The sequence below is a fragment of the Nicotiana tabacum genome, chromosome 22 (assembly GCF_000715075.1).
Source record: "Nicotiana tabacum cultivar K326 chromosome 22, ASM71507v2, whole genome shotgun sequence".
In the NCBI taxonomy this organism is placed as follows: Eukaryota; Viridiplantae; Streptophyta; class Magnoliopsida; order Solanales; family Solanaceae; genus Nicotiana; species Nicotiana tabacum.
In genome coordinates this window covers 216,641,770-216,656,615 of record NC_134101.1, presented here as the reverse complement: position 1 = coordinate 216,656,615, position 14,846 = coordinate 216,641,770, and positions in this window count along the sequence as shown.

Genomic DNA, 14,846 nt, shown 5'->3' with positions numbered 1-14,846 from the left:
GACTTAAACTTGGCTTTAATTAATTACGAATAAACTGTGATTTATATGATTTTCATGTCTTACATATCTGCTTTTATGTCTTGATTATTAGAAAAATTAAAGAATATAATAAAATGTCATAATCACACTACGCAAGCGAATGCGTGATCGAGATAAAATTTATTAATTTTATCATAACAACGTTACGCAAGAGAATCCGCAGTTATGACAAAGATTATTAGTACATTATTACTTTTGAAAAAAAAAAGGTTACTACACTTAAAGAAATTACTAAGATATCAAGTATCGCGCTGCGCAAGCGAATCCGCAATTTTAGTAAAAGAATTAATTAAATTAGAAATTAATTAAACTAATGGGTATGATATGAGATTATTAAATTAATTTATTGAATGTTAAGCATCACGCTACGCAAGCGATTCTGTGAGTTAAAGCGCGCCTACTAATTGCCAAGCGTTTTAATTAATTATTAAGGAGTGATTAAATAATTCTAATTTATAAAGAAAAATTTTAATTAAAAAATAAAATATATAACATATGTATTATTTTAAAGGTTGGGCAAAACTCTTGTCTATTACTCCGGCTTGATTAGTTCAAACTTTCGTCGTCTAGTCGTTAACAAAAACATGAAATAAACGTAACTAATACAAGAGTGACATCAACCTAAACTATTTTCTTTTTTCTTTTTTTTTTTAAAGAATGAAGCCAAAGCTAATACATGAGACTAAGGATAAAATAATGCATTAAAAATATGAGTTCCTAAACATGTACCTAGGAAAACACATGTTTCGTTCTTAATAATGAATATTCAACACATTAATAACACAAAGGTATTCTTCCACTAGTTCTTTCCAACCTACCAGCATACTTAGTCACATATTTTCCCCTATTTCATCAACTTGCCATGAACATAAATATTACTAAGAGACATATTACTATTTGTTACCTTTTTAACACTAAGAGAGGAGTTAAAATGACTAGCATTAGATATATGAAACCAAGTCAAAAGAAACTAAACATCTACATATAAATATTTCTAGAAAATAAAATGTTTCTTTTCCTTAACTAGATACACTTCACAGAATGTTGTTTGAGCTACCTATGTGAAGAAAAATGGAAGATTAACCAAATATTACAGATGTACATGCTTTAAACATAAGTAACATGCTAAATATTCATTCATTCCAGTAAAGCACATCGAGCATATCCTATGAGCTGAAAGAGACCCATATTCTCATCCATTGAATATAAAAATATGCACTGCAAAATTTGAGAAATATCTGGATTGTAGAAAATAAATACACTAGTGAAAAAATGGAGTTCCACAGCGAAAAAAAAAACAGCAACAAACACAACAGAAAATAGCAGCAATTTCGTGTTTAAACAGCCCGAAAACCTTAGAGAAGAAACCCAGAACCAACTCTAAAGAAGACTTATATTTTTCTAAAAATTTGCACTCTAAAATTTACTCACCAAGCTCACTATTTCAGCTTACTAGAGGGTGCTTTAGTTGCTGAATTTTCACTCTCAAAATTGTATTTTTAGGGTGTAAAAACTGTCCAACAAATGTGTGATCGAGTGTCCTCCTCCTTGAAGGTGGTTTGGCTTATTGATATAGAAAATAAAAATAGGAGAGTCCGAAAAATCCGCGAAGCTACGGTCCAAGAAAATATTTTCTAGTTGCTCTATTTTCTCCTTCTCCTATTGCCTTTTTTCACTTTTCAAAATTCTTTCCCCTTCTTTCAACGTTCTTTTCCTTCTTTTTTTTCAAAAGACCCCCCTTTTCCTTATGTTGTCCCCCCTTCTTTCTCCTCCTTTTTTGACTTTTCTTTATTTTTCTTCTTTTTCAAAACCAAATCACTCATTTCTGTGTTGTTTTCCTCCTCTCTTTTTTATGAGTTCATTTAGTAAGAGAGAGTAGAAATGTCGTTATTTTGGGAATAATTGTATTGGTGATAAGGTATGTGCTAAATAATGTGAGGGAGTTGGCAAAAATTCAAGTATGGTAAAAAATTAGGTGCTCACAGCATGCTCTTCTTTGCTTGAAAAGATGAAGAGTTTTCACGCAAAGACAAGGTGAGACATGTGACTAATTCGTTATTTGGGAATAATTGTATTGGTGATAAGGTATGTGCTAAATAATGTGAGGGAGTTGACAAAAATTCAAGCATGATAAAAAATTAGGTGCTCACAACATGCCCCTCTTTGCTTGGAAAGATGAAGAGTTTTCACGCAAAGACAAGGTGAGCCATGTGACTAATTTTTTATCAAACCGTTATTCAAAAGGAAAAGAAATAAAAGATAGGGTGCAACCAAGTCCAGATTTTGGACGGCCTACATATCCTAGGTTATAGGGCAGTCAGGTCGCGTGTAGCTTAAAGAAAAGGCTAGAATACTGAGTTGAGGAGTCGAGTGAGGTTCCGTCTAGGCTCCGGTACACGGCTTTGTTTATTACATCAAAAATAAAAATAAAAAAATAAAAAAGTTACATTAAAGAAAATGAAAATACAAGATCCTATCTATAAGTCTTATGAAACTTGATCTTGTGTCTTGACTAGTTCTTCTTCGCAAAATCTGATCGGAACCTTGATGCTTGCTAATTGCAGGTGCTATTTTACTCTTCTACAGCTTCTTCTGATCAAAATGGGAAAATGCAATGCATCGTGACTTCGGTCATGTCTTGAGCAGTCTGTATCTTTTCATCACTTTTGTATTTTGGACTCACTTCTTTTTCTTTTCTTTTCTTTATTTTGGATTGAGAATTCTTCTTTTGATTATCTCGAACCCTGTGCCTTGAGGTCAAACTTGCTCATATACCAAAACAAACAAACAAACGAATTTTTTCTGCCCCAGTTTTCACTAGGAAAATTTTGTGAGTTATTGCAACAAAATTCTAAACTACTTCTTTTAAAGCACTAAAGTGTCGGAATTGGTGTACCCTAGAAAAATACAATTCTTTGGGAATGGTGTACCTTGATTATCTAAATAGTGTCTTAACTAAGGATTGACATACCTTATATTAGAAAACAATGCTAAGGATTGACGTACCCTATACTGGTAAGGAAATGTAACCAGGGGTTGGTGTCATGTATTATTGAAAAAGGAAATGTAACCAGGGGTTGGCACCCTGTATTACTGACAAAAATGTTGAATCCCTCTGGGTGATAAAGTTCTACCTGGGTTATGGGTGATAAAGTTCTACCTGGGTTAAGCTACGAAAACTAAGCCTGGGCACAGAGTACTTCTACCCGGAAATAGGAGCTTGATCCCTCTAGGCTAAAAGGTTCTAACCGAGTTAAGATACGTAAAAACAACTTGAGCAAAGAGTACTTCTACCCGGAACTATGAGCTCGATCCCCCTAGGTAAAAAGGTTCTACCTGGGTTAAGCTACAAAAACTAAACCTGGGTGAAGAGTACTTCTACCCAGAAATATGAGCTTGATTCTCCTAGGTGAAAAGGTTCTAACCGAGTTAAGCTATGAAAACTAATCCTGGCCGAAAAGTACTTTTACTTGAAAATATGAGCTGGATCCCCCTAGGCAAAAAAGTTCTACCTAGGTTAAGCTAGCAAAACTAAGCCTGGGCGAATAGTAGTTCTACCCGGAAATAGGAACTGGATCTCCCTAGGCGAAAAGGTTCTACCTGGGTTAAGTTGCGTAAAACACCCTGAGCGAAGAGTACTTCTACTCGGAATATGAGCTGGATCCCCCTAGGCAAAAGGATTCTACCTGAGTTAAGCTGCCTAAAACACCCCGAGCGGAGAGTACTTCTACCCAGAAATACGCGCTGGATCTCCTAGGCGAAAGGATTCTACCTGAATTAAGCTGCGTAAAATACCCTGAGCGAAGAGTACTTCTATCCCCCTAGGCGAAAGGATTCTACCTGAGTTAAGCTGCGTAAAATACCCTGAGCGAAGAGTACTTCTATCCCCCTAGGCGAAAGGATTCTACCTGAGTTAAGCTGTGTAAAACACCCTGAGCGAAGAGTACTTCTACCCGGAATATGAGCTGGATCCCCCTAGGCGAAAGAATTCTACCTGAGTTAAGCTGCGTAAAACACCCTGAGCGAAGAGTACTTCTACCCAGAATATGAGCTGGATCCCCCCAGGCAAAAGGATTCTACCTGAGTTAAGCTACGGAAATGGGAGGTGTGAACAATAGTGATGCATGCTGAAAATAAAAGAAAATGGAGATTTTAAGGAGCTTACGTTTGGTGACATTCGTTCTTTTAAAATCGCCATTCTGCACTGCTTTGTTCCTGCTTCAATGTCACGCCCCAAAATCGAGGGGCGCGACCGGCGCTCGACCGAGCAGCCCCAGCCAAGCGGACCTGGGTGCCTTTCCTATTCCACGTGTTACCCCGCGTTTCCATTTCCCATTAACCAAGTGAAATAGCCATTTATAAATTTAAACACATTCTTACGAAATTTACATAACATACATAGTTACTTAGCGTGGTTTACAAGTTATACTGCTCAAAATACATAAGTACATAACCCACATTTCCTGTCTACGGAGCCTCTAGAGATACAAAAGAGTGATACAATACTTGCCGGTAACAAGGCTCCCGTTATACCTTATACCAAAAACCAAAACAAGACTCCGAAATAAAAAAACGTCATGAGCCACGCAAGGCCCCGGGAGGAAAAGGGCTCACCAATGCTTCTGGCGGGAAGTGAAGGGGAGCTACGGTCGGTGGACTGGAGTACCTGCTATGGATCCACCTACAATCATAATACGAATGTAGCGCCCCCGGCAAAAGGGACGTCAACACATTTGAATTGTACTGGTATGTATGAACAAACTTGCCCTAAGTAAACTCAAACCATACACAAGTAACAAGTAGTAATGGAACCAACAATCAAATACACATGAAAGAAAACCATCAAGCCAAACAAGTTACAATCTCTCCATTTCCCCTTCAACATTTTCACATCAATGATTTCACAACTTTCTCATATTTTCATTTCAATAGTGATTTCGATCACTTTTCCACCCTTATTACCTCGGCCACCCTTATCACCACAACCCACACCTTATTACTTCGTGTTGCGGCGCGCAACCCGATCCCACCGAACAATCACAATTCACAAACAACACAACAACAACAACAACAACAATTCACAAAGAACAACAACAACAATTCTCAAAGAATTTCTATAGCCATCAATACTATTTCCATCATATTCAACAACTCATATGCATTTTATGTCACCGCGATAATTGCCAATACAAGCCATATATGTTATTACCACAGTTGTTCCATCTGCATCATTTACGATTTCCTTCCATCATTTGTTTCTCAACTCTTACCACATAACACATTCACAATCACACATTTGGTTTATTGCCAATTACGTACACCATTATATCGGGAGACTTAACCACGAACAATCAAATCATACCAATCACAAGAATTCCACAAATAATCCACGTAGATATCACATACCAAATATTCGTACACCAAACAAAGTGACTTTACAAAGGTCAAAGTTAGTCATACATACCTCGTTTGAGCTTTCCTTAAGTTACTAGGACATTTCGAAAATTCTAACAATCCCAATCTACTTGAGACATAACAAAATTAACACAAATTAGGAAGGTATTCATGGTTTCAGCTCATTTGAGCATTTTATCAAACACTAGTTGAGCATCTTGATTTTAAATTCCTTTTACAAGATTTTCTTTATTCCCCAACTCCATCTTTACTTATTTATATTCAACAATCTTCCCACAAACCTAATTTGTACATGCATGTATACATAATACTATTACCCCAAGAATCACGCCTCAATAACCCACCTCACAATCTCTACAATACCAACACAACCTAGGTTAGGTACCTATGACTTTCAATCCCCACCCCATGAGTTACAATACTTAACCCATACTCATATTTCCATAACAACTCCATATATGTAAGTCTAAGGTGTAGGATTACCTCTTGTAGACCAAATCTTGAAAGACAACTTTGGGGTGTTCTTGAGATTTTGAAGAAATCCTATGAAACCCAATCAAAATCATGTTGTAACTAGCGATTGAGAAGTGAAATCACCATAAAAACACACTTAAAAACTCACCTTAGGTGTGCAATTGGATGCCTTGGTCGAGTTGGGGTGTAGAGGAAGCCCTAAGCTTGAGAAATGACTCAAATTCTCTTATTTCTAGTCTTTAGGATATTTAAAAACCTTCCAGGCGTGCAAGCTCGCGCTATTTTCGCGCGCGGGAGGCAGTATACTCAGCATAATGCGCGACTTCGCGCTAGAGACACCTGCCCAGTAAAATGGTCATAACTTTCGGTATACACCTCCAAATGATGAACAGTTTGATTTGTTAGAAACTAGAATCAATGGGCTTTAATTTGATAGGTTGTGAATCACACAAATCTTTATATAACCGGAGATATGATTGTCCAAAGTAAGTTCTTGTGCGTATTCATTCACAACTTTAGTCCATTATGAAATTTTCCAACTTGGCTTAGACTTAGGCCTCTCCTTGGACCCCAAATTACTTACCATAAGACTCGTACACATATTTACCAAATCCAATTGATGTCTACCATGTTAATAGCACATAAAATATTATAATTAGCCTACGTAGCACCACGAAAGCATAGTTTACTTAGCGAATTTTTTTTCCGGGGCCTTACATTCTCCCCGCCTTAGGATCATTCGTCCTCGAATGAGGAATTGAGTCCGACTTAAATGCTTAACATAATAAATTTCTTTCTAACCTACCTCAAGTCCCTAAATTTTGACTAACTCCCAAATTTTTCAAAAATTTCGGCAGAGTCTCCTTTGTAACTCGGCCTATCTACCTGTCAGAGATCCCCCGAAACACATTTACAAGCACCATTACACCATACACATTTCAAATTAATCACTACCAACCTACACCACCATTAATCATTCACTTATATCATGAGTTCTTACAAAACTTTCATTTACCAAAGAGGGCTTGCGCATGACTCAAATAATCACAACACATATAATTCTTGCACAACTTGAGGAGTTACAATAGTAAAGCATTTAGGGGAAATATGGGGTATCCTTGCACAAAATTGAACACAACATCAGTTTGCTTATAGATACGAATTCACACAATCACTACTAGACTTGTTCAAACAGATGGGGGTATTTTTCTTTCATTTCACTTTCCGTTTCCCACGTGGCTTCCTCAACTTGTTGACTTCGCCACAATACTTTAACTGAAGCAACTTCCTTGTTTCTCAATTTATGGACTTTCCTATCAAGAATAGCGACCGGAACTTCTTCATACGATAACCCTTCATTAACATCAATATTCTCAACTGGCATGATGGTGGATGGATCTCCAACCACTTTCCTTAATAGAGACACATGGAACATTGGGTGCACTAAGAACATCTCGGGTGGCAGCTTGAACTTGTATGCCACCTAACCAATCCTCTGAATGATTTTGTATGGCCCCATATACCTCGGACTCAGTTTTCATTTCTTTCCAAACCGCATGATACCCTTCATGGGGTAAACCTTCAAAAATACCCAATCATCTTCTTTGAACTCCAAGTTTCTGCGATGAACGCCTGAATAAGACTTTTGGCAACTCTGAGCAGTTTTCAACCTCTCCTTAATAATCTTGACTTTCTCCATGGCCTAATACACGAGGTCCGGCCCTATCAATTCTGCTTCTCCAACCTCGAACCACCCAATGGGAGACCTGCATCTCCGACCACATAGTGCCTCGAATGGTGCCATCTAGATGCTAGCATGGAAGCTGTTGTTGTAAGCAAATTCTATGAGTGGCAAGTGGTCATCCCAACTACCTTTGAAATCAAGAGTACAAGCTCGCAACATGTCTTCAAGCATCTGAATAGTCCGCTCTGCCTGCCCATCAGTTTATAGATAAAAGGCTATATAAGATTTACTTGAGTACCCAAACCTTGCTGAAATTTCTTCCCAAAGTTTGTTGTGAATTAAGCCCCTCGATCTGAAACGATTGAGACTGGAGTGCCACACAACTTGACTATTTCTTTGATATACAATGAGCATACTGCTCCGCCGCAAGCAACGCCTCAGCCCTATTTTGCACAATTTCCCTACCTTTACCAGACTTGGCAAGACAAACTTTCAAACTAGCCACTGGTGAACCTCCATGGCCAACTACCTTTGACATATCTCCGAGTGAGCTAAACTACCCATAGATTTCCGGCTAAGAGCATCCGCCACAACATTGGCCTCTTCTGGGTGATAGAGAATCTCAATATTATAGTCCTTGAGTAACTCGAGCCATCCTCTCTGTCTCATATTCAACTCCTTTTGTGTTAAAAAATATATATTGAAGGCTCTTGTGATTCATGAATACATCAACATAGACCCCATACACATAGTGTTGCCAAATCTTTATACAAAAACTACCGCCGTAAGTTCTAAGTCATGTGTCGAATAGTTTCTTTCATGATTATCGGGTTGCCTTGAAGCATAAGCGATCACCTGGTCATGATGCATCAATAGTGGACCATCTATGTCCCATTTCTCTTACATATGACCTCCTAGGATTTGAGTTCTTCAATAATTTCCTTGATATGGTTACAATCTTTTGTGAATATATGCAACTTTCTCTTCCAAATTCTCAACAAAAGACATTACTGGATGAGTTTTCTTATAGATACTTCTATTTCAAAGAAATCATATCTTCTAGACTTCGGGCACACTTTCACATCATCAACATGCACAACATTGCATCAAATGTAATGTAATATTGTTCTCAGACCTTTCCTGGTCAACCATTTTCCTCCTTATGTGACTTATAGAATTTAAGAAACCACTCTACTTCCCTTGTGAATATTCTCACGATCTCTCTTTACTGTTCAACACTTCCCAAAACACATATCAACACCCTTCATACATATCCAATTCCGAAAGCACCACTAGCCCGAACAATATGCTGGTACCATCTTTTCTTTCTAACTGGAATACTCATTCCCATTCTATTTTGCTCACAATGCATAATTGATAGCCTCATTGTGCCCCGCACTTGTCTACCTCCCGTGAACTTGTAATATCATTGTGGCTGGTTTAGTGAATTTTTCATACCACAACTTGACCTCCAGTAGTCTCACTTTCCATTGTATGTAGACATGAGCTATCTCTAGATCCTTTAGTTGATATTCGGTGTCACCCAAGTCGGTTGCATTAAGGTTAGTCCTTTATAACTTTTATTAACACTTATTCTCTAAGCGCGTCCACCATTCTAGTACAAGATATTTTATGATAACCATGACCGTCTCAATTTATAGGTTTTCTCCCCATTTCTTCTCACCTCATTTTTCCTAACTAGTGAATAGCCATGCATTCTTCCACATGTTACGTGGTCTTTTCCCTTAGTTATTTCATCCCTGCTCACCTCTTAACTCTTGTTAGGATATCCGTGGGAAAGTGTGCTCATCCGCATATCACTTAACACTTCTTTACTTGTAAGATTCTTTAGAGGCTCTCCATCAAGCCCAAATACCCTCTTGGGTTATTATAGCATCACATTTATTTTTCCCACTAGTTCCACCTTTCTTAACACCTTGGTACTTTGGTTAAATCACAGATCTATGATTAACCCATTCTAAAATCTCGCAACCTTCCACATTTTACCTATAGTACTTCGTTAGGTTCCATTGTTCCTGACCCTCTAACAAGTATAAGATCCCGTTACAAACGTACTCTTAGCTTCTAGGATCGTTGACCATATCATTTACATTGCCCTGTATGAAGAATTTACCTTTCTTAACCTTCCACCTTCTTGGGGGTACTAGTGGTCTATCATTAGCATATCTTTTCAGATAATCACATCATCCATTATCACTTTTCTAGACAACGCATGTCTTCAACAAAATATTCAAACATCATATCTACATGATCTTACTCTTGTTTCATTGTATTTAAGTGGCCTTACTATGGCCTTTCCTCTCCACTTAGGGCGAATGTCCCAGATTTTGACACAAGTCTTGAATTTAGCAACTTTAGGGACATATGTCTCATATCTCTATCCCTCATATATATGTTCGACTATTAGAGAAATTTAAGTCACCATGGTATTAACCTCATAAGTTCTCTGCCCTTATTCAGCCACACGGTCTTGGGATTCCAATTCCTCATATCAATATCCTTTAGGAGTGTAACATCACTTAGTACACTTCTGGAGTTTTATAAAGTTCGTAGTACAGGGGTCTTCTCATCATGGGTTCAATTGACTCTCCTTTCATAACTTCTTGTCTCCTAGTTGAGACTTGCACTCTCATCATTAATCTCTTGGTCATGTCTCCTATATATCACATGCTTACATAACAAATTTTCTTTCACCCCTTAGGATCATTTACATACTTGTCACACTACCCACAAATGCTATACAAGCGTACATATCACTTATCAATCCAATGTTTCTTTGGAGGTCACAATCATTTTTTTAACACTTTCTCAAATAAAGTATGCTTATGGTACTATGTACGTACCTCATATATTCGTTCAACATGATACATATGCCATCTCTTTAATATTCAGGCCTTTACCCATTGGTCATGCCATATGATAACATTACTTGAAACAGACGAAAGAGCGTTTGAACTTATCTTGAATCTCAATGCACGACTTAGAAGACGATCTTATTGTCAAGCTTTATCGCACGATCATGAGTGTTGAAGAAAGGGTAATATTCCTAAATGTCCATGTAGCCTCCAACTTATAGATGTGGTCGACAACATACCGATAAGAAGGACTCTACTAGACATGGCTCCGAGACATCCTAGGACACTTTAAAACCTTAGGCTCTGATACCAAGTTTGTCACGCCCCAAAACCGAGGGGCTCGATCGGCGCTCGACCGGGAAGCCCCAACCAAGCGGACCTAGGTGCCTTTCTTATTCCACGTGTTACCCCACGTTTCCATTTCCCATTAACCAAGTGAAATAGCCATTTATAAATTTAAACACATTCTTACGAGATTTACATAACATACATAGTTACTTAGCGTGGTTTACAAGTTATACTACCCAAAATACATAAGTACATAACCCACATTTCCTATCTACGGAGCCTCTAGGGATACAAAAGAGTGATACAATACTTGTCGGTAACAAGGCTCCGGCTATACCTTACACCAAAAACCAAAACAAGACTTCAAAATAAAGAAAACGGCATAAGCCACGCAAGGCCCCGGGAGGAAAAGGGCTCACCAATGCTTCTGGCGGGAAGTAAAGGGGAGCTACGGTTGGTGGATTGGAGTACCTGCTATGGATCCAACTACAATCATAGCACGAATGTAGCGCCCCTGGCAAAAGAGACGTCAACACATTTGAATTGTACTGGTATGTATGAACAAACTTGCCCTAAGTAAACTCAAACCATACACAAGTAACAAGTAGTAATGGAACCAACAATCAAATACACATGAAAGAAAACCATCAAGCCAAACAAGTTACAATCTCTCCATTTCCCCTTCAACATTTTCACATCAATGATTTCACAACTTTCTCATATTTTCATTTCAATAGTGATTTCGATCACTTTTTCACCCTTATTACCTCGGCCACCCTTATTACCTCGGACACCCTTATCACCACAACCCACACCTTATTACTTCGTGTTACGGCGCGCAACCCGATCCCACCGAACAATCACAATTCACAAACAACACAACAACAACAACAACAATTCACAAAGAACAACGACAACAATTCTCAAAGAATTTCTATAGCCATCAATACTATTTCCATCATATTCAACAACTCATATGCATTTTATGTCACCGCGATAATTGCCAATACAAGCCATATATGTTATTACCACAGCTGTTCCATCTGCATCATTTACAATTTCCTTCCATCATTTGTTTCTCAACTCTTACCACATAACACATTCACAATCACACATTTGGTTTATTGCCAATTACGTACACCATTATATCGGGAGACTTAACCACGAACAATCAAATCATACCAATCACAAGAATTCCACAAATAATCCACGTAGATATCACATACCAAATATTCATACACCAAACAAAGTGACTTTACAAAGGTCAAAGTTAGCCATACATACCTCGTTTGAGCTTTCCTTAAGTTACTACGACGTTTCGAAAATTCTAGCGATCCCAATCTACTTGAGACATAACAAAATTAACACAAATTAGGAAGGTATTCATGGTTTCAACTCATTTGAGCATTTTATCAAACACTAGTTGAGCATCTTGATTTTAAATTCCTTTTACAAGATTTTCTTCATTCCTCAACCCCATCTTTACTTATTTATATTCAACAATCTTCCCACAAACCTAATTTGTACATGCATGTATATATAATACTATTACCCCAAGAATCATGCCTCAATAACCCACCTCACAATCTCTACAATACCAACACAACCTAGGTTAGGCACCTATGACTTCCAATCCCCATCCCATGAGTTACAATACTTAATCCATACTCATATTTCCATAATAACTCCATATATGTAAGTCTAAGGTGTAGGATTACCTCTTGTAGACCAAATCTTGAAAGACAACTTTGGGGTGTTCTTGAGATTTTGAAGAAATCCTATGAAACCCAATCAAAATCATGTTGTAACTAGAGATTGAGAAGTGAAATCACCATGAAAACACACTTAAAAACTCACCTTAGGTGTGCAATTGGATGCCTTGGTCGAGTTGGGGTGTAGAGGAAGCCCTAAGCTTGAGAAATGACTCAAATTCTCTTATTTCCGGTCTTTAGTATATTTAAAAACCTTCCAGGCATGCGAGCTCGCGCTATGTTCGCGCACGGGAGGCAGAATACTCAGCATAATGCGCGACTTCGCGCTAATGTTCGCGCTAGAGACACCTGCACAGTAAAATGGTCATAACTTTCTTTATACAGCTCCAAATGACGAACGGTTTGATTCGTCGGAAACTAGACTCAATGGGATTTAATTTTATAGGTTGTGAATCACACAAATCTTTATATAACTTGAGATATGATTGTCCAAAGTAAGGCCTTATGCGTATTCATTCACAGCTTTAGTTCATTATGAAATTTTCCAACTTGGCTTAGACTTAGGCCTCTCCTTGGACCCCAAATTACTTACCATAAGACTCGTACACATATTTACCAAATCCAATTGATGTCCACCATGTTAATAGCACATAAAATATTATAATTAGCCTATGTAGCACCACGAAAGCATAGTTTACTTAGAGAATTTTTTTCCGGGGCCTTACATTCAAACAAAGAAAAATTTGTGAGTTTTCAAAGTGGTGGTTGGTTTGTGGCCTTGATGCCCTGAGTAGTTTGATTCACGACCATTACTGTCAAAGAACCAATTTGTCAGCGTGGTACCGAGATGCTCGGTTGCTCTGTATCATTTTCTGGAGACCTTAGCTTTCCAATGTTGCCCCCAATTGTTTCATACCCAGATGTCCATAGTACCTCCACCCTTGTCTCCAAGGCAATTTTTCTTTAAAATCAAACTCAGTTGTCTTGCACCCAGTATCAGTTTTTGTCTGTAGTGCTTATCAACTTTTCTCATGAAGCAGGTCTTGCTTAGGTGACCTTTTTAATTTCTTTGAGACACTTTGTTCGCCTTATCAAATGAGTTCACAGATGGATTCGTGCCTTCGTCAATGCCATATATGCCCCAAATTGTACTCGATATCACGGGGAAACCGTAGCCAGTTTTGCAGCCATTTCTTTACTTCTCTTTTGATGCAGGATTAGACTGAAATGGACTCAAAGAAAAATTATGGGTAAAAACAGAATAATAATTGAAAGTGAAAAAGAATTGTGCTTAAACAAAAGGTGTCCCTTTCGGGGAAAGGAACAAGAAGACTTATCTAGAGGTATGTACCGACTTCAATGAATCATGACATGCCTTTTGGACTGGACGCCTGATCCATCTGAGTTGTCTAATTCTCAAAATCCATCGCAAATGTTCATCTTGAAATTGTCTTGGTTGTGCTCATGCCGGAGAATCGAAGACCCTCATTTGGCTAGTAGCGCCCTTTGCAGGTTTTCACTAACTAACCTCTCTCATTTCTCTACTAACCGTCGCCTTATGGTGCCCATCTGGGTTTTCACCAATAATACTCTCTCATTTGTCTACTTATTGTCCCCTTATAGTGCCCGTACGGGTTTTCACTGATAAGACGCTCTCATTTCTTTTTCCTTTTTTTTTTCTTCTCTTTTTTTTTGACTAAGATACTACATGAGGGAGGTTGCCCCACGCCCTTAGCATGAGGACTTCAAACTTTCTCAAAAACATCGATCAGAAGTTCTTGAAAGGTAAAAAGGCGAAATGAACCTTGAAACGAATTACAACTTTTGGAACTATTTTTACAGAAAAACCATGAAATAAAACAAAATTTTGCCCCAGTTTTGGAGTATTGGGAATATGGATTTTTTGTTCTGATGGGACCGAACCCAAGGTAAGGTTGCCTACGTATCATTTCAGAATCAGGTCGGATATAGTTCAATGACTCAGAGATTTGTTGTTTGGCCTTTTTTTTACAAGTACACAGGTTCCAAAAAGTTAGAAATAAAGAAAACAAATACGGCTCAAAAGGATTAACTGAAGGGTGACACCTATTTGGAATAGCGAGCAAATGATAGCCTTCGTCACTTCGATCTGAGAAAATCAATGCATGAAAATTCTACAGTAGGTATATATCAGACATAATATCTTTTGACTGCATCTGCGTTAATACTCATGTATGGTACCCGTCCTTCTTCATCTACCAAGTGCAAGGCCCCTTTTGGTAACACTTTATTGATGATGTAGGTTCCTTGCCAGTTTGGGGTAAACTTTCCTTTAGCTTCTACCTGGTGCGGAAGGATGTATTTCAAAACTAGCTGGCC